This window comes from Drosophila innubila (genome assembly GCF_004354385.1).
Source record: "Drosophila innubila isolate TH190305 chromosome 2R unlocalized genomic scaffold, UK_Dinn_1.0 1_C_2R, whole genome shotgun sequence".
In the NCBI taxonomy this organism is placed as follows: domain Eukaryota; kingdom Metazoa; phylum Arthropoda; class Insecta; order Diptera; family Drosophilidae; genus Drosophila; species Drosophila innubila.
The window spans coordinates 3,326,599-3,346,226 of NW_022995374.1; the positions used below are offsets into that span (position 1 = coordinate 3,326,599).

The following is a 19,628-nucleotide window of genomic DNA, read 5'->3' on the forward strand; positions in this document are numbered from 1 at the left end:
GTTTTCTTTATTTTTTTGTATCGCTTTGTTGTCGCTTGTCAATGTGTTGTTGCTTGTTGTCAGTTGCTCTGCTCGTTTTCTATGGCGCCGTGACAACGATACACACCACTTTTCTATATGTATCAAATTTGCAGCTTGTTGTTCGCCTCTTTCTATATATATATTTTTTGCGCCACTTTCTTTTACCATAAGTTGGCTAGTTTGTTCCTTCTGCTGTTGCTATTGGGCGACAGGGCAAAACTTGCATGTTCTCCATCATTTTTCATGTCACTGCGCATTAGCACATTAAGCCACGAGTATGTATTGTTGCCATTGTGACAACGTGGCTGTTGTTGCTGCTGTTGCTGTTGTTGCTGCTGTTGCTATTGTGTCGCACAGCGAAAAAATTAACACTCGCTTTTTATGAAATTACATTCAATTTGCTGTAGTGGCTCTTTTTGCTTTTGCTTCGTTTGTTTTTTGTTTTTGTTTCAACAAGATCTACAACAACATTCGCGTCACGTCGATGATGAATCACTTTTAATGTGTAATGTCTTTTCAAGCAGCAACTTTTTCCAACTGCTGCCTATGAAGATATTTTTCTGGCTCTCTTAATGCATTCTGTAAAGAAATGAAAATAAAGAAAATTACATATAAATATATTAAAAATGATATAATTCATAATATTCAACAGCAATTGTCGCTTTTTAAAGTAAACTATCTTTACTCAAGACTTGTTGTAAGTCTTAAATTTAATTATTAAAATTGCTGCACAAATATTTGCAGACTAAAAGCAATCATTGTGGAAATTGAGTAAATGTGAAGCTCTTATCAACAGTTTTTGCAGCTCTTAACTAATTAGTTCTCGCATAATCTTTAACAATGTTTTTCCGCTTTTCTTTTATTTAGTTATCTACGATTTTTTCTTTTCAAAACTCTTTTTGTCACAAAATATGCATTTAATAGCGTATTAATTCTATTGTCTAGAAAAAGTCAATTTGTTTTTAATATGAGAACCAATTGAATTTCAAATTTCCAGTTGTTTGGCTTTGATTGTAAGCTGCCAATTAACCCAATTCAAATGCGACAACAGAGCTTCGATTGCGACTGTGAAAATGTGAAAATGTGAAAATGTTGAGAAGTTGTTGCTGCGTTTTATGAGTCCGTTGAGAGGATTTGTTTCAGCTGAAATTAATTGAATTGGCCGCTGGTCTAAACAGCATTTGTATAGTAATTGGGCATCTTGGACATTGGCTCAAAACATCGACCCAATTGTGTATACAAAACTGTAAGCTTTCCATTCATTTGCATACGAAATGGAATTTATTTATTGTGCCAGCAAATTTGCCACATTATTTATAGGTCAACAAGAGAGAGAGAGAGAGAGAGAGAGAGCAACTTGCCACAGTTTATGCTAAACAAGTAGTCGAAATCTCTAGTTGTTGTTTTTTTTCTCAGTGTTGTTTCCCGCCTAATGAATGATCTAACAATTGTTACAGTTTCTTGGAGATATTATTGAAGTGCGCTGCGAGTAAAGTTGTTTTCATAAAATTGTATTTATCTGTCCACACGCACGAATGAGTTTAGTTGTAACTGTGTTCTTTTTTATGCTTACGAGTTAACGCATAAAAACTACAACTAACAATTTTGGTCAAAACTTTTCAGCAAACTCGTAATTTTTATCTGCGTTCTGTTTTATGTTTTATTTACTTTGTTTTATGTTGTGAACAGAGCGAAATCTAAACACTCGCAGCTAAAAATTGTTGCCATGTGAAAGGTGTTTGTATTGATTATAATTTCATGCCTCTGACACGGCGACTAGACAGCATTAAAATTGCAAATTTGCGTACTTTTCTCATTTAAATTACACAGCAGAATTAAGTGTGTGTATTGGCATAACTATGGTATGATATTTAATTAAGCAACGCGTCCAAAAGGCAACATTAACAAATGTCATGCGGCATGAATTTATGACACACTTGTGTGCAATTCATTTAAATTGATAAAAGTAGCTGCTGCTGTTTGGGTGGTGGTTGGGTGGTTGTTGGGTGTTGTTGGGTGGTTCTTGTGTTGCCTGTAGTTATTTGCTACTTTGCTTCTTTCGTATCAAAAGCTGCAGTTTAGAGTAATTCGCTGGCAAATGTCATGCAAGAGAAATGCTATTTAATGTCTACCAATGTCTGCGTTTCTCTCTCTCTCTCGCTGTCTCTCGCTCTCTCATTCACTCAGTTTGTGTGCAACACAACTATGCACTTAAATGCAGTCACGTATACACACACACACACTCACACACACACACGAACACACATAGAGAGACGTTCTCGTAGTCGTACATATTATTATCTTGACACAATGGTGCCATAAAACTTAAAGACCCCCACAGCAGTTGCTCTCTCTCCCTCTGCCGCTACCTCTCTCTTGCCCTCTTCCTCTTCAGCCCTTGCCACGCCTCCAACGACGTTTGCAACTGGGCGACAAGGGCAAATGCTCTTCTCTCTATGAAGGACATGGCATTTGGCACTGCCTTCTACTTTATTCCCCTCTCATTCCTACTCTCCCTCTCCCACTCTCCCTCTCTCTCTTAGTCTCTGTCTCAGTCTCTGTTTCTGGTTCTTTTGCTATATTTGTGCTCATTGTGCTTTCTTTTCATAGCACTCGCAGTGCATATGCACATTTGTTTGCATTTTGTTGGAACATATAAGGCGGGGGAAAGGGGGAAGGGTGAGGGGTTGTCCTGCTGCAGGCTCCTCGGGCGCGTTGGAGGTTATATGGAAATTGTAATAAGTTGAAAACCAAAAAGCTGATGTCATGAGGTTAGTTGCTGTGGCTCAAGTTTCAAGCGACAATCATGTGCTTTTCTTTTGTTGTTTGTGTTGCTTGTGTTGCTTGTGTTGTTTGTTTTGTTGTATGTTGACCTCATACTTCATTTTGTAGCTTTTGTTTGTCATGGCATGCGACTGTTGTTGTTGTTCTTGTTGTTGCATAATGCACTGAGCTTGGGCCTTTGTCGTTGTCGTTGTTGTTGTTGCTGTCACAGTCGGAAATGTAACGGCATGCCACATGACACACACACACACACACACAGAGAGAATCACACACACTAAGACAGTCATAAATATTTCATATGCAACTGTGCGCAATATTATTGTTGACAGTAATTGAGAGGCCGTAGTAAATTATTTAAATGTTTATTTGGGGATTTGCAGATACATTTCGGCTGCTCGCACACATAAGAAACTGAAATGAAGCCCAACAACAGCACAGAGTCTGTCGCAACTAAAGCCGAAACCAAACTGAAACTGAACTGGACCACAGTGCGTATGATGGATGCGCCAATTGCATTGGGGAGTCGTTAGCTAAAGCCAAACAAATAGCTTTGCCTTATTTATATTTATTTCGCCGGCTTTCGCAACAAATGCCCGTTGATTAAAAGCATTTGTTGTTGCAGCAAATTGCTAAGGGCATTTTGTGTGTGTGCCCCACTGTGTGGCCCACTGTGTGGCAGCAGCAATGTGTGGCATGTGTGGCATGTGCCCGCACATGTGAGTGAGCCACTAAAAGTTTCGACTGTTAAATGCTGTGATAGAACTTTTTCTGTTATCAATTTGAGACCCGCAGGTGTTGGCTAGCTTTTTAATTAGCCATGCTAATGCACGCAATTACAACTGTCGGTTAAATTAGATAACCACGCTGCATTACACACACACACACACACACTAGTGTACATAGCTAGATTTGCATGTTAGCCATGTTAAGAGCCTGTCATTAGCCATAAGTTAAATGCGAAATGCAATTTCAATGCCATTTGGCCATAAATAAGCAGAGCACACAACAATGTCCATATTGTGGCCTATATTGTGGATTGTCTATTCCCTCCCGCCGCCCTCCTTCTTCTTTATTTCGCTCTTGTTGCCAATTGCAATTGTGAAAATACGCGTAACGCATTTTGATTGCACTTGAGTGGCAACATACAAATGCGCATTATATAAATTCACTTAAAGTGCTGACCAGTTGATTTTCTTGTTGTTGTCATGGGCTTGCATCTACATACGTGTGCGTGTGCGTGTGTGTGTGTGTATAAGTGTCAGCTTATTTCTCTCTCTCTCTCGCTGCATTTCCATTTACTTCCCACTCTCTCGCTCTCCATCTCGCTCTCGCTGAATCTGCCGTTTGCTCACTCACACGTAATTGTTTTGCGCACATTTCCGTTTCCGGTGCACTGCACTTAAATGACTCTAATTTGCGCCATTTTTATATATGTATAAATGTACATACACAGACTCTGGGCACACTTTTTTTTTATTCCTATTTTAAATAATTGAGCAATTGTATGTTGTGCGTATAAAATTGGCTTACAATTTGCATTAATCAAAAGCGAATCAAATGGACTTAAAATCAAAGTAAATATGTTAACAAGCGCAGAGTTTCCTTTACATTTCCAAATAAATATTAAGCACTTTAACTTAATTATATATTTAAAGAAACAAGGCTTCTGTTTATACTTAAACATTTTCTTTGTCTAATTTTCGTGTCGTAATTCAAATTGCTGCAATCAATCTAATCGCTTTAAAAAAATTACAATTTAAATTGAAGTTACACTATTATTTAACTTTATATATTTTCATACTGCCTTTATATGTAAAACCTTTTTGCAAGAAATTTAAAGACTTGATTGAAAAATAAAACAAGAATTCTCTAAGTGAAAAATTTTAATACTCTGTGGTTTTTTCAGCGTCTGCAATAATGCTTTGATGTCTGTCAAAGCCGAATCATAACAGATTAAAATGCTTTAGTTCATTAGTATTCAACTTTTTATTGTATATATTGCATGGTTGAATTTATATATATTTGCAATATTTCTCTGCTCTGAATTAAATCACTGGTAGCTTCTGCTTCATTTGCAGTCACACAATTAGTTGCCATTGCCTGAGCTTGTCACGTTAAGTATACGCAGCGTGGAGGCATTTTAAAGGGACTTTAAGCGGCTTAAAATCGCCTGCTGCCACGCATATGCATTTGAAGCGTATGTGTGTGTGTGTGTGTGTGTGTGTGTTGTTGTGGTGTGTGCGCCTGGTGAACTGCAATGAATCTCTGCCAAGTTGTTAGCAGCTTACAACAAGGAAAATAACAAGGATTCGAAAAAGAACTTGCTAGTTGCAAAAGTTTTTCAATTTAAGCCAGACTGTCCGCTCTCTCTGTCTCTCTCTCTCTTTTAATTCGTGCTCGCTCACTTAGTTCGCATTGCATGCTGTGTGTGGGTGTATGTGTGGGTGTATGTGTGTGTCACGTCACCAGGCGACGCTTGTTAATTTACTACTAAAAAGTACAATGGCATTTGGATTATTTGATGTCATTGCATGCCAGCGATGGTTTGTTGAACTTGAGTTGAATTTTTGGTTAAAAAGTGTGGCGTGCTCGGTTTTAATTCAACCGTACTCGCATAACCGTAGACGAAGCGCTTTAATTACGGCCAGAATAAGCTCGAATGGCTTAAACGTCAACAGCTCATTAAGTTTGCAGTTTACTTGGCAGGCGATTCAAACAGTTTTACCAAAATATTTAAGACGTCATTTGGTTTAGCTCAGCTGCCTTTATTGCCAACCTCTTTGAATGTCTGCATGTGTTTGTATATGTATGTATTTGGGTGTATTTGTGTGCAAAGTGAAATGGTGGCAGTTATAATAAAAATAAAACCATTCTCGCTGTTTATTTAAGTTTAGAAATTGTACAAATTTTCGTAAATTGTTTTGTGCTCTGCCATGCTTGTTACACCAACAAAACTTTCACGTGTGTGTATGTGTGTGTGTGTGTGTGTGTGTGTGTGTTTGTATGAAGGGTGTATATTTACACCCACTGCGGAGTTGTGCTGCTTTTTTTTCCGTGACTGCAGTTTTAGTTTGGCAATTTTGTTTTCCGTTCGTTTCATTTTTTTCTTTTCAAATTTTCATAGTTTTTTCTAGGCGAGTTTTTATGTTGCTTTTGTTTTGTTTTTGCGCTGCTCGTTTTGTGCTTTGTTAGTTCCGTTTCCGCTCGGCACACGGCACCAATACTCGCAGCACACACACACACACACACACACACACACACACTGCTCCATTTAGCCAGCTCGCTTTCTCTGTTTTATTTCATGTGGTGTTGTCAACTTATTTCGGGGCTTCGCTGATTTATTTTCTAAACAATTAAAGAAAAACAACAATTCACACAAAGAAACATAGTAAGAGCGCGAGAGAGAGAGGGAGTGAGTGTGAGAGAGTAAGAGATACGACAGGTACGTGGCACTGCTTTATGAATTTTTCAGTTGAATTATTTACAGGAAAACGCAGGATAACAGTTTTTTCCCCGACTGAATTGAATGGCAACATCACTGCAAATATGCGGGGCAAAAAATGTTTGCTAAATGGGCACCACATTTATTTGCAATGGCAATAGTGTCACCTGAATTCCAGCGAAACCAACAAAATATAAAATAAAACCAAATTTGCAGCTGATGTAAATGTTTGCATAGCTTGAAACTATGCGCTTTAAGGTGCACAGCATGACTAATAGTGCTAGACAGCACTGTTTTCATACAAAATTAATTTTCACCTCTTTCTCTTCTTCCTCGTTTTTTTTTTCGCCAGTTTCGTAGTCAACTAGCTCATAAATCGCGGCAGGTATTTCATTAAACTTGCGTCAGCGCATCGCTGCTCATAAATATACACATGGCAGTGACACGCCCAACGCCACACACTCCGCACACTACGCACACACACACGTGTCACACACACACACACACACTAACTCATAGTCACCTATAAAGTCATGTAATCGTCTTCATAATTCCGCCAAGACAAACCACCCAGCTGGCATAATGTTTAACGCGGCGCTGTGAACAATAAAGCACAGCACAGCAGCAGCAGAATATTACACACACCCACACACACACACACACACACCAACAGGCACACACAGCACACACACTACTTCAAGAAGAACTACTGAAATTATGCGCATTTATCAAAGAAACAGGAGCGGTTGAGGCGCGATGAGGGAAGGCGACTGCAACAAAGACTGCGCACACAACTACAAGCGCTATTACATGTACACACACACACACACACACATGCAAATAGAGTGCATGTAATTTTGTGTCAGGAATTGTCAACTTCACAGAGAGAAAAAAAAACAGCAAGAGAGAGTTAAAGTTTTAGCCTTAAAATTGAAGTTGTTGCTGTTGCAGTTGCAATTGTTGTTGCCCGTATCCAATACCATTGCTGTTGCATTATAATAACACAAACGAATAACTCTTGCGTGTTAAATAAATCAGTGTTGCACTGTGCAAAGTCACCGCCGCGTATACTTGATATTTCTCATGATTTCTTGCGTTTTTTCTTATGGAAATTGTCGCCTTTTGCCGCATGTGTCAGAAATGCATGAAAATCATTTTCGTCCGAGCCAAGGCATTTCACAATTTTCCATTTGGCCGCAGGCAACAACACATATGCATATTTTGATTGATTGTTTTCACTTTGCGGTAAAAGCTTTGGGCCAAGTTTTTGGGCCTGAGTTCGCCGAGTTCACAGCTGAGTCACAGCTGCCATAGAAATGCATTTGAATTTACAATGTGTCAGGTCGAAGCACCATTAATATGCGTCTACATATGTGTGCATGTGTGTGAGTCTGTGTGTGTGTGTGTTATGAGCCTAAATTATGCTACGCTTTTTGCCCTTTTGCCACAAGTTTTGGCAATGCATAAATATATTTTTCACACGCCTGTGCAGATAATAATGCCTCTGAATTTACGATAAACGCTTTGCCCGCCGGATTTCTTTTTGTTTATGCGTAATATTTTCAAGGACAATACGCTGTGGCGGCATAATGTGAACCGGTTGCCATTAAAAAGGGTCCACGATGCCACAAAGGTTGTCCGGCCGCAAAATGTTTTCTCTTTCGTTTTCGATTAAGCGGCGGAAGTCGGACTCGTACTCGGACTCAGAGTTGGACCCGGAGTCGCAGTTGGAGTGGAAGTTAAAGCCGTGGCCGTGTCCGTGTTCGTGGCCATGTCCGTGGCAGGATCGTTGCCTGTGCGTGGTGGTGGACATCATTGCCGCCATTAAGCCCTAATGACCGTAATAAATAATAATTTATTTCACCTGCAGGGCAAGAATCCGTTTTGACTGCCCCAACGCTTGCATGCAGGCGGCAGGAGGCAGGAGGCGGACTTGAAGTGCCCCGCGGACGACAGCATTGTGGCTGCCACTAAAAACAAAAGGTTATTGTTGCATACGCTAATATTAATTGTTTTTCTTTGCCCGTCCGACAGCCGGACAGCTGGACAGCCGGACAGCCGTCTGCGCTGTTGTCTGGCGGATTCGGCTGGATTTAAGTGGCATTTTATAGGCAGCCGCAGAGCCGCCAAATACGTGCCAGGGTTGCCAAGTGACAGCAAAGGCGAACCCTAAAATCTCGCCCGTTTCGATAAACTAAAGGCGGCTCTTTTTGGATAATTACAAAACACACACAATGACCAACTTTTTGGGTCGAATGTTGGCTTCAGTTTTGGCTTTGGCCTAATGCATGCTTATTACAATTTTGGCTGTCATTACAATAAAATGAACGGAAATTGGGTCTGTCCAGAAGACAGTAGCCCCAAGCTTGTTGCGTGCAGGTGTTAAAACCAAACTCAACCCAAACCAAGTCGATTGGCCATTTAATTGCACGCTCGACTTCTGCTTGGCTTTTGTCAAATTAAATTTGATGGCCATTTGACATGAGAAAATCATTTAATGAGCCGAATTTTGTGCGCGGTGTGAACTCAATAAAAAACATTTCGACTGCTCAAGGAGTGTCAGCTACAGTTGACAAGTTTAATTAAATCAAGCAAACGAAAAATAATAGTTAAACTTAAGAAAATAAAAGGTATAAAAAAAAGGTATTTAAAAAATTCGTTTGGGTTTTTCGCTTAGAGAAACGCGGCTAAAAATATATCTATATAAAATCAATAGACTCGGATGATGCCAACAATGGTAACATATGTGCCATACCGCCTGCAATAAACATGGGCGTGAAAACCACAAAATTTTATGCAAACTCATAAAATGATTTTTACAACGCTCGGCGCGAATGTGTCTCCCTCTCTTTCTCGCTATTGTTATGGTTGCTATTGGCATTGTTGTTGTTGGCAGCTTACACAGACAGCAACAACAAACAGGCCAATAGATGTGCCTTGTACATAAAACTCCCAAACAAAAACTGCAGTAAAACATGTTCCAACATGTTTGCTCTGCTTTGGTTGAGTTTACTCTGCGTTTGGATTTGGGGTTGGAATTGGGATTGGGATTGGTTATTGGTCTGGGCCATTGGGCATTCGGTTTTTTGGATTTGGGTTTTGCCAAAAACGCCGGCGGCATCAATATTTTGTCCTAAGGCGATTTCCGTGCAAGCCTCCGAAACTGGCGAATAACCGCAAAACATTCAACGATTTTTATACATTTCTCCAACCGCAATATGTGAAAGCGAAAGAGCGAAAAGCGATAACCGATCGTCCCATTGCCGGCCAAATCAGTGGAAAGCCATAAAGTGGCCTCCATATGCACTGCGGCTGAACTGAACTGAACTAAACTAAACTGAAGTTGAAGCTGAAGCTGAAACTGAACTGAAGTGCGCTTCAAATAATAGAAACCGATGTGGGCTACACACAACTATCCGCCACATGTGTGTGTGTGTGTGTGTATGTGTGTGTGTGTGCGTGTATTCTGTATCACTACGAAAAGTTTTGGCCAACATTTTGGCTGACCTCAAAGGATTTGCCAGTCAGGCTATTGAACTAATATTGTGGCACATGTGAGCTTGAGGATTTCGCATCGGTTTCGCATTTGGACTCGGACTTGGCATGTAAAGTGCTCCCCAAGCGACACAAATTTGAGCATTTTATGATAAGACTTTAGTCTATGGGCATGCCATTATACCCGTTACATAAAAAATCAGTAAAAGGGTATATTGTCTTCGTTCAAATGGATGTTACAGGGAGAAGGAGTCATCTTCGACCTCATAAACTATATATATTCTTTATAAGCATCAACAGCCGAGTCGATAATAAATGGCTAAAAATTTAAAAAATATTAAATTTTCTAGATGATAAAAATTGAAATGCAGAATCAATTTAGAGGCCAAATCATGATCAAAATGACATTCCGCTTGAAAATCGGTTAATTTTTGTTGAAGTTATGAGAGATCAAAGTTTTTGAAAAAATGTCAAGGGGTAAGTATGGAAAATTGGATGACAGACTGCTTAGAATCGAAAAAATATCAAATTTTTTAGATGATAAAAATTTGAATGCAGGATCAATTTAGAGACCAAATCATGATCAAAATGACATTCCGCTTGAAAATCGGTTAATTTTTGTTGAAGTTATGAGAGATCAAAGTTTTTGAAAAAATGTCAAGGGGTAGGTATGGAAAATTGGATGATAGATGGCATAGAATCGAAAAAATATCAAATTTTCTAGATGATAAAAATTTAAATGCAGAATCAATAAAGAGGCCAAATCATGATCAAAATGACATTCCGCTTGAAAATCGGTTAATTTTTGATGAAGTTATGAGAGATCAAAGTTTTTGAAAAAATGTCAAGGGGTATGTATGGAAAATTGGATGATAGATGGCTTCGGATCGAAAAAATATCAAATTTTCTAGATGATAAAAATTTAAATGCAGAATCAATAAAGAGGCCAAATCATGATCAAAATGACATTCCGCTTGAAAATCGGTTAATTTTTGATGAAGTTATGAGAGATGGAAGTTGTTGAAAAAATGTCAAGGGGTAGGTATGGAAAATTGATTGATAGATGGCTTAAATTTGAAAAAATATCAAATTTTCTAGATGATAAAAATTTGAATGCAGAATCAATTTAGAGGCCAAATCATGATCAAAATGACATTCCGCTTGAAAATCGGTTAATTTTTGATGAAGTTATGTTCCATGTTCCATGTTTTGGCTGCTTTCAGATTTCATGGGATTTATCCACCGAGATTCGCAGGTATCAGAAAATGGCTTTGAGACAGAGAGCACAAATACAAACACATAAAGTAGTCGTCGTTGGCGACCATCAAAGCAATTTGTGGTGCACACATCAAACACAACTGTCACATAAGCATTCAAGCCATATGTCACTAACTCTCTACACCTCGCTGTCTCTTTTTCTGTCTCTTTCTCTCTCTCTGTCTCTCACTGACAGTCAGCATCTATGTGTGTATGTGGGTCACACCCACTTGGGCGCAGCTGTTGCGCCGTCATTTGAGTGCCAGTTTATTGGAGTTGTCATTGAATTTTGTGAAGTGTTTATGCAGAACTTTGAAGTTCAAAGCATCGTCGGCTGCTTTCAGCCATCATTGGCGCAAAACAATGCTAAGAAACTGGCAAATATTTGCATTTTATTGATTGACTGACAAGTGGCCACATACTCAATTTGGCCTGTGCCATGAAAAGACCAAACGAACTGCAAAATGAAAACGAAAATCGAAATGAAAATGCTTAAACAATGAGCCAAAAAAATTGCGCATACGAGTCGTGTGACGCAATTCCCTTGACGGCCATAAGCTGACTTACAGTTGCAAATGGATGTGAAGTTGGAGGCAAATACAGTTAGAGAGTTGGAGCATGGAGCACGACATGTTGAGACGTAGTGCTAAAATTAAGGAAATCCCAGCTAAGCAATTGCTAAAAGTATGCAAGCATTTATGAGCCAAGCAGGCAACTGAAAGTGGCAGTCGAATTGGCAACTGGGTGTGAGTACACTCTGCAATAGTCGTAATACTTGTAAGACGAGAATGAGAACGAGTGTGAGTACGAGTGCGAGTGTGAGTGTGAGTGTGAGTAGGAGTACTCGTACTCTTATTCCTTGTGCATGCATGCCAAAGTTCATTAAACTCCTTCTCCCTTTACTTCTTCTTCGTCAGTTGGGATGCTCTCGCATACATTTCAATTACCCTCACCTGCTCTCTCTCTCTCGCTCTCTCCCTCTCTTTAGCTGTCTCAGAGCCATTTTCTCAAGCATTTCCCAGCAGCTTGAACCTAAGTATTTGTAAGCGCGTCACATGCACACATTCATGTCGTGGCAATGCAAACTTTCAAATTGCTTTTATTCGACATTGGAATGCGCTGTCAATGCGTCGTTTGAGGATTCGCATTTTCCAAATTTATAATTATTGCATGACAATAAAACAGCGTCAAGCATTTGGCCATGCATAGTTGGCCCAGATACTCGTACTCGTACAAGCATCGTCATTTCGCATTAGCTGAAAATGCAATTGGCATACAAATGAGATGCCAAACAAGCTGCAAACTTCAGTTGGCAACTTTAACTCCATTTTCCATTTTCCATTTTCATTTACATGCTTATTACAAATGCAACATGGTCATATTGGTTGTCTAAAGAGGGTTGCGGATAAAGAGTAAGGGGAGCAAATGGGAGCAAAAATATTACATTTCTCGCTAGTCATTGCCGCAACATTATTTTCTTGAGTTAATTGCGACTGGGATCATGATGAGCACAATGGCAGAGACAAACACACGAGACGGACGCGAGAGGGAGACGAATGAGGGGGAGGGGGAGGTGGAGGGGTGACAAGGAGCGGGTTTCAAAGCAAGAGTTTCATTTAAAAAATAATGAGTTTTCCGGCAAGGGCGCATGCAAAACAACGCTCAACTCAACTCATCTCAGTAGCGGGAGCAAAAGCAGTTGTAGCTGAGGGAAAAGCGGAGGGAGGAAGGTTCACACTATGACAAGTTAAAAAAAAAAAAAATTAACTTTTGCTTTAATTATAAAGCTGACAAAACGCTCGGGAGCAGCGCGCATGAAAATTGCGAGTGCGCTAAAAGGGAAGAGTCCAAAAGTCACTTGTCAGGACACAAACACACACAAACACACACACACACACACACGTCGGAACAACCTTACAGATAGAGTACTTACTTAAAAGTAAAATGAACAGAGTGAAAGAGTAAGAAAAAGCAGAAAGTCTGCTGAGTATTTGACGGGCCGACTGGGACTAAGACTGACAACGGTCTCTGGCCAAAAAAACATTTTGAAGAAGTCGTTCTCATGTCTCTCAAATCATGATAAACTCCAAGGGTCAGCAATAAAGCGTCCTAAGTGCCCGCGGGACAGCTACTTCTACTTCTACTGGCAACCGTCAGGGCCAGAGCTCACTGAGAAGGCCACGTTACGTATACGTCCCGCTGACCTTTGAATATTTTAATTAATTATGAGGTCCGTGCCGCAATCGCAATCGCAATGCAAATGTCTAAACAAACAGAAATATAAAACTCCATTCAGCTCTGTAATTATTCAAATGCAGGCGAACGAAAGGCAAAAATGCAAAAATATTTTAATCCACAGAGTAAACAATCAGTTTTGAGAACTGCTTCAATTGCAGCCGAGCCCAAATTCGAATTGGAAGGCAAAACTCAACAAGAACAAAGCAAAACCTGATTTTATAAACGTTGCCTTGACAATAAATGTTGTTGCTGCAATCTCTAATAAATAAAAATAAGAAATTATTTACATGAATAAAATAAGTGAATGGAATGAATGGCAAATACAAATGCCAACACTCGAAAATTGTTGCTGTCATGGCAACAAAACACAAAACTTGCACAAGCGGCAAAATTGGCACAAGCTTTCAACTTCTACATGTTGTAACTGAGTGTGTGTGTGTGTGTGTGTGTGTGTGTGTGGGGGCATCCTGCTGGCAAGGATACGCACAATGATGCAGCCAAATGCCAAAATTGCGCAACTATCATAAACGGAAATAATCACAAGTCAGTTGTGCTTATATAGCGGAAATTAAATATGTTTTGTTTTTTTTTAGTCCCCCTTCTGCTTCATCCCCCCTCGAGCCTTGCTTTCTGCTGCTTAAAGTAGTTATAGTTTCTGTTAAATTTTAGTATTTGTTTTACTTTTTAAATTCAAGCGCTGATTGTGTTCACATTTGTTTTGTCAATTGCTTTGCATTTTATCTGCGGCTTATTTTTCAATTGAAATACTGCTCTCGTTTTATGAGCTTTTAAATGTAATTGCGTCACATTATGCAGATGTGTATGCACACATTTCTATACTATATATAGTATAGTTATTTGCTTGGCATAAATACTGTGAGGAGGCAATAAATGAATTGCCATTTCATTTGTTGTTCAGTTGAAGTTTGCTCGTTCTTCTAATGCCCATTTAGCATATGTGTTTCAATACTCTTACCCTTTTCTCTCACTCTATCTCTTTCTCTCTCTCTGTCTCTGTCTCCGTTGCTGTCTGTGTATTCGCATTTGTAAATTTATCTTTGTGCATCGTAAATCTTGCTGCCTTTTCAGCATTTTCACAAAATTTATTTCCTTATTAAAACTTTTTTATTTGATTTAATTCAGGCGCATGTGCAGGTTCGGGACCAGCCTCAGTTCCTGATCCCAATACCAAGCCCAATTTCGACATTTTGGCAAACCCAATGCATATGTGCTAGGTAAATGCTCACACACACACACACACACACACACACACACACACAGACACAGACAGAATTGTGATATATGTAACGAGTGTTTGAGTTTCAATGTGCGAGTCTTTGGTGTTGGCATCTACCCTTTGCTCAAAGTCAAATAGTTTTTCGAAAAAGCATTCAACTTTATCGTGCGTTTCCTGGGAAATTAACATGCTGCCCCATCTGCCTTCCTGTTTGTGTGTTTGTGTGTGTAAATCGTTGCTGGTTCGTTTACCTCATCGACACACACACGCTCCCATAAAAATATCGTTTGTGAACTTAGAACTCTTCCTCTTCCTCCTCCCTGTGTGTGTGTTTGTGTGTGGCCTAACGCACTAAACTTTTATTTTAGATTAAGTCAATTTGCCCAACCCACGAAAAGTATTTTTCATTTGGCTGACTGGCCTTTTTATTAACCAACTCGTTGCCTATATCCAAAAGCTGCGCATCAAACTATACACGTCTGAGTCTTTGGGCTTGTGGCCCATTATTACGTATACGCTGCGTTACGTATACGCAATGTGGTCTGTGCTGTTTTGGTCTCGACGGTGTAATCGGCAAAGTTAAACTTCGCACTTTTTCAACCGAACTTCAACTTTTGTGGCTCAGCCTCCACTTTGGTTTTGATTTTGATTTTGCCCAGCCGCATATTATCATCGAGGTTTTTTTTTGTTTTTTGTTTTTCGTTTCAGAGAATAATTTGGGCCGGCAACTTTAAAGCACTTGCCATAAATTATGTGTTGGAAGCTCTTTTCGCTCTGATTGCTTGATTTATCAGCTGTCTTTAGGCTAAAGACTTTATTGGAAAAGTTTGATTGGAAGCCGACGCTCTTTCCTTATGCTTCGACTTTGATTACTTCATTGTACTCTCTTTGGTCTGTGTTAAATGTAAAAAGAAATTCGACAACTAGCGAACCTGATTGACGTCAACTCGCCATAGTCATAAATCAATAATGCACATGGCAAAAAGACGCAATTTTGTAATATTTAAAAATGAATGACCCTGCTTCGAGTGAACTCAATCAATAACTGATATGAATATGTAAACATACGCATGTGCCAATAATGAACAGGAATTAAAGTAAGTGGGACATACAAATACCCTGCTGTAGGTAATTTTAATAAATACGTAGGAAAGAAAATTACAATAAAAAAAACTATAGTGGAAAATATGAGTTATTTTCACAGTAAAAGTTTGTAAAAAAAACTTTTAATTGTTGAAGATAAGCATAATTTTTTAAGTATGCGAGTATTTGATTAAATTAAATAAATAAATACTCTCGAATATTATCTTAAAACATTAAAAGTATATGTACATCAGAATAATCTTTAACTGATTCACATTATTGTTTTATCTTTCGCAGAGAATGACACATTTTTAAAATGTGCGACCAGAAATTGGATTATTAAAAAACGCTTTTAAGCATCGTTATCGAATGGGCGATAAAATAAATACAATGTGAAGTGCATAACGAAAATAAAAATAAAAAAGATAAGGAAAAGTGGGAAGTGTGAAGGGAAACTCTGGCTGTGGAATTGTTGAATTTATTATCTGTTGCATAAATCAACGCTTTAATTATGTGACAGCCAAGGCAGTCCAACCTGGCCCAGTCAAATGGAGCGCTGAGCTGAGAAAAAGTACATAAAAATGTTAATTACCTGCAGACAGACAGAGCGACAGAGCAGCTCGTACAGTTGTTCTTGTATTCATCAAAATGAGTGGTAAACAAACGGCACAAAGAGCTGCTTTAATTAGAGATGCGCCAAAGAAATGGCCAGGAATAACAAGCAGACAGAATGAAACTGTAGCAACAGCTTAACTACTAAATCTTTTTAATTCTAGCACAATTATCAAAGCCTCTGACATATGCAATTGAATGTCTTTGCCTTGGTCTTGGCACCGCTCGTTTTTGGGGCGTGGCAACAGCTTGAAAGCCAAGGCATTTGTGGGCCTCAAGGTTGTGGTTGCCACCAGCAACAAGGACAACGACAACGACTACGACAGGCATACTGTTTACTTGTTACGGCTCTTGTTTTGTTTGTTTACTGCCTTTTGTTGCTAATGATTGCCGTCAGTCGACTGCTGGCATCCTCTCTTTCCACTCTTTCCTCCTGCCGGGTCTATGCCGTGTGGCTTTTATATGAGATTTGCAAATTGCCTTTTATAATATTTAATACGAGTACGAGTACAACAGGCAACATGGCAAAAGGCAGGTTCACTTTTCCACAGTTTTGTACTTTCATTTTATGATTTTTACAACGCTTTTATTACTTAATATGGCTAAGCAAATACGAGCACTCTTGGCACAAATTGTCGCCTTGCCAGCCAGTTTCTTGCCAGCTGCTTACAATGTGTTTCGGGGGCATTTTTAATAGAGGAAACTGTTTATGGCATTTTCATTTTTTTTGGGGTACACAGATAGTGTCAACTAATGTTTCCTTAATACGTTTTAATATGCAATTAATGTGTTTTGTACACTTTAATGACAGCACCGCATATATATTTATTTGTTTTCATAAATATAGAGCGACAGTTGCGGCATAAATCATACGCCCCGTGTGGCCCCAAAAGGCATATAAATCAACATGAATGTCACTGTCTCCACACTTCTTTGAGTGCCAATCTTTATCCTTTTGGTCTTACTTGAGTTATAATTATCACGGCCCATTGCTTTTTCTTACCAAACTCAGCACATGTGTCCGTTCAGTGCTCAACCTTTCTCTTTACTCTTCTCTTTCGCTGATTGAAGGTCTTTGAAGTGTGTGTGCATTACTTTCGTGTAGTTGACACATTAATACAGGCAACACAATAAGATTTATGGCTACAAAAGAGTACACAAAAAGTTTGCTGCCCAAACTAAACAAAGTCATATAAATAATAGGTCAGTGACAGCTGTTGCCAGAGCCTGACCAAATTGCTTTATCAGCCGACCTATCAATACCAAATTGCACTCACTTAAAATATGCCCCAGTTGAGAGCTAAAAAAAAAAAAAAAAGAAGGAAAGTATACATTTATATAGCTGCGACTGTTGTCAAGTTGATTATCCCGACAAATTGGGGCCCTTTCTTAATGCCAAAGTCAAGCTAATGTGCACTCATTAGAGCCAGTCCCTGTTTCGGGTTCCTTTTTCGTTGTCAATGGTTTTTTTTTTTTAGCGAAATAGCTCGTAAAAAGCAAAATGAAAATAAAATAAATTTGAAAAACAGACAGCAAATTATGCAGCGATGCGTATAATTAATCTGTTAGCATTAATTGCGGCAAAGGCTGCAAAACCGCAACGCCAGCACGCAAAATTGCAGAGCAGGAGAGGAGAGAGGAGCAGTGGAGGGAGAGGGCGCCAAATGAAAAGAAAGCCTGAAATTATTTTAACGCTCAGCCAGCGAGATAAACTAACCGACCGAAAGAATGCCACTGACTGCATCCAAGTTCCGCCTCCGCTTCTGTCTCATCCTCATCCTGAACCTCATTCTCATCCTCTTCCTTCGCTGTTGCTGTTTTGCTGTTTTGGCCGTAAAGCTCGCACTTAACTGTCATTTGTAGCCAGTGGAGCGTGGCAGGCAAATATATATTTGCGGCTAGGACAACGGTCTGCTCTTATTGAGAGCTCAGCACTGAGTCGGCTGATTGGCCCAACTAAATTTGCCTTAAATGCGCCTTTAAACTTGTCCAACGACTGATGAACCGCTCTCTCTCTCTCTCTCTCTCTTAGACTGTCTGTCGTTGTGTGTAATTAATTGCTGACCAAGTTGAGCACATGCCAACAGCCAACACACATTCACATCACACCACAACAGTTCACTTGGCTCGAGAGCTGATGGCCAGGTAAGAAAAACGACAGCACAATTTATAAAAGTCAACACTTGAGCACGTTTCAGCATTTGGGGGAGAGAGTGAGAGAGTGAGAGAGAGAGAACTAACGGCGCCGTCAGAGCTTCACTTCATTTTATTATCAAGCGTATTTCTGCACGTAATTGTTTTGACGTCACTTTGCAAATTGTCCTTTTTTTCCCCACTGTTTATCAGCGCCATGGTCGTGTCATGACCTCACCCTCTTTGCCTTGCTGAATTGTGTTTGCTATTTTTTATTTACTTGTTTTATTATTCTTTTTGCTAAACTAGTTCATTAACAATGGTATTGCAATTAATTGCAAAATGCCAGACCTAATGACAGACAGTATCTGAGCGAGAGAAGTAGAGAGAGAGAGAGAGACTGCATGCAAATGACCCAGTAACACGCGCGACGACAATTCAGATGTGCGAACACCTGGCGTATGCGCAATGTGCCAAACAATTTGTACAAAACCGCAGCCAAATACAATTATCAGGTTATCTGACATTGTCAATCATGATTTAGATCTCTCAATTGACATTTTCATCACACAACTCGGCTTTAATTTCCACATCGATTAGCTGGAATATGGACTAATGGTTAATGGCTAACAGTCGATTTATTTCGTACTCACCCCAAAGTTTGTAATGCGGCTCAGTGTTGACAATGTTGATAATTTTGATAATGTCTGCAAAGATGGGAAATTTTTGAAAATATTATTAGCTGATAATCAAAGCAGCTAGACGGTATTCTCTTTAATTTACTAACAATTCAAAGGAGCTTAAAACGTAAATAAAAGCCGATTCCTCTGTCTGTAAGTCTGTCTGTTTGTTGTGTGTCTGTCTGTTTGTCTGCTCGCTTCTGGCTCCGACTGTGCCTACAGAATGACAGACACACACATACACACACACACATCGAATACGCATCAATTGACATTGAACAGAGAAGAGCTCGTTGATTGCCGCCTGCTGAGTCAGCCAAGTTAGCAACAGCATCAACAACAGCATCAGCATCAACAGCAGATCGCATGTTATTGACATTAGAGTCGGAAATCTCTGAATCTGAATCAGAATGAGAATCTGAATCTAAATCTGTTTTGTGCCTTTGCTGGGGCTTAAGTGCAATCAACGCTGCCAAAGTCACGCGAACACGAGACTAAATCAACGTCACGCCCCCATCATTCACATCATTCACATCATTCCCATCATTCCCATCATTCACATCATCATCCAACGCGGAAGTTGAAAGGAGTTTGCGTTATCATCGACTTTGGGTGTAAGCCTGAATGATTAATCCTTTGACACGAC

At 39.5% G+C, this 19,628-nt stretch overlaps 1 long non-coding RNA gene across 1 annotated transcript; it reads right to left on the reverse strand.

The window, feature by feature from the left end:
- Position 1: 1 nt before the first annotated feature.
- Positions 2-19,009, reverse strand: LOC117784961. The gene is made up of 2 exons (XR_004617463.1): positions 18,956-19,009; positions 2-600 (listed from the first exon to the last, which is right to left on the reverse strand). It is a non-coding gene; the product is annotated as an uncharacterized LOC117784961 (long non-coding RNA).
- Positions 19,010-19,628: the final 619 nt, after the last annotated feature.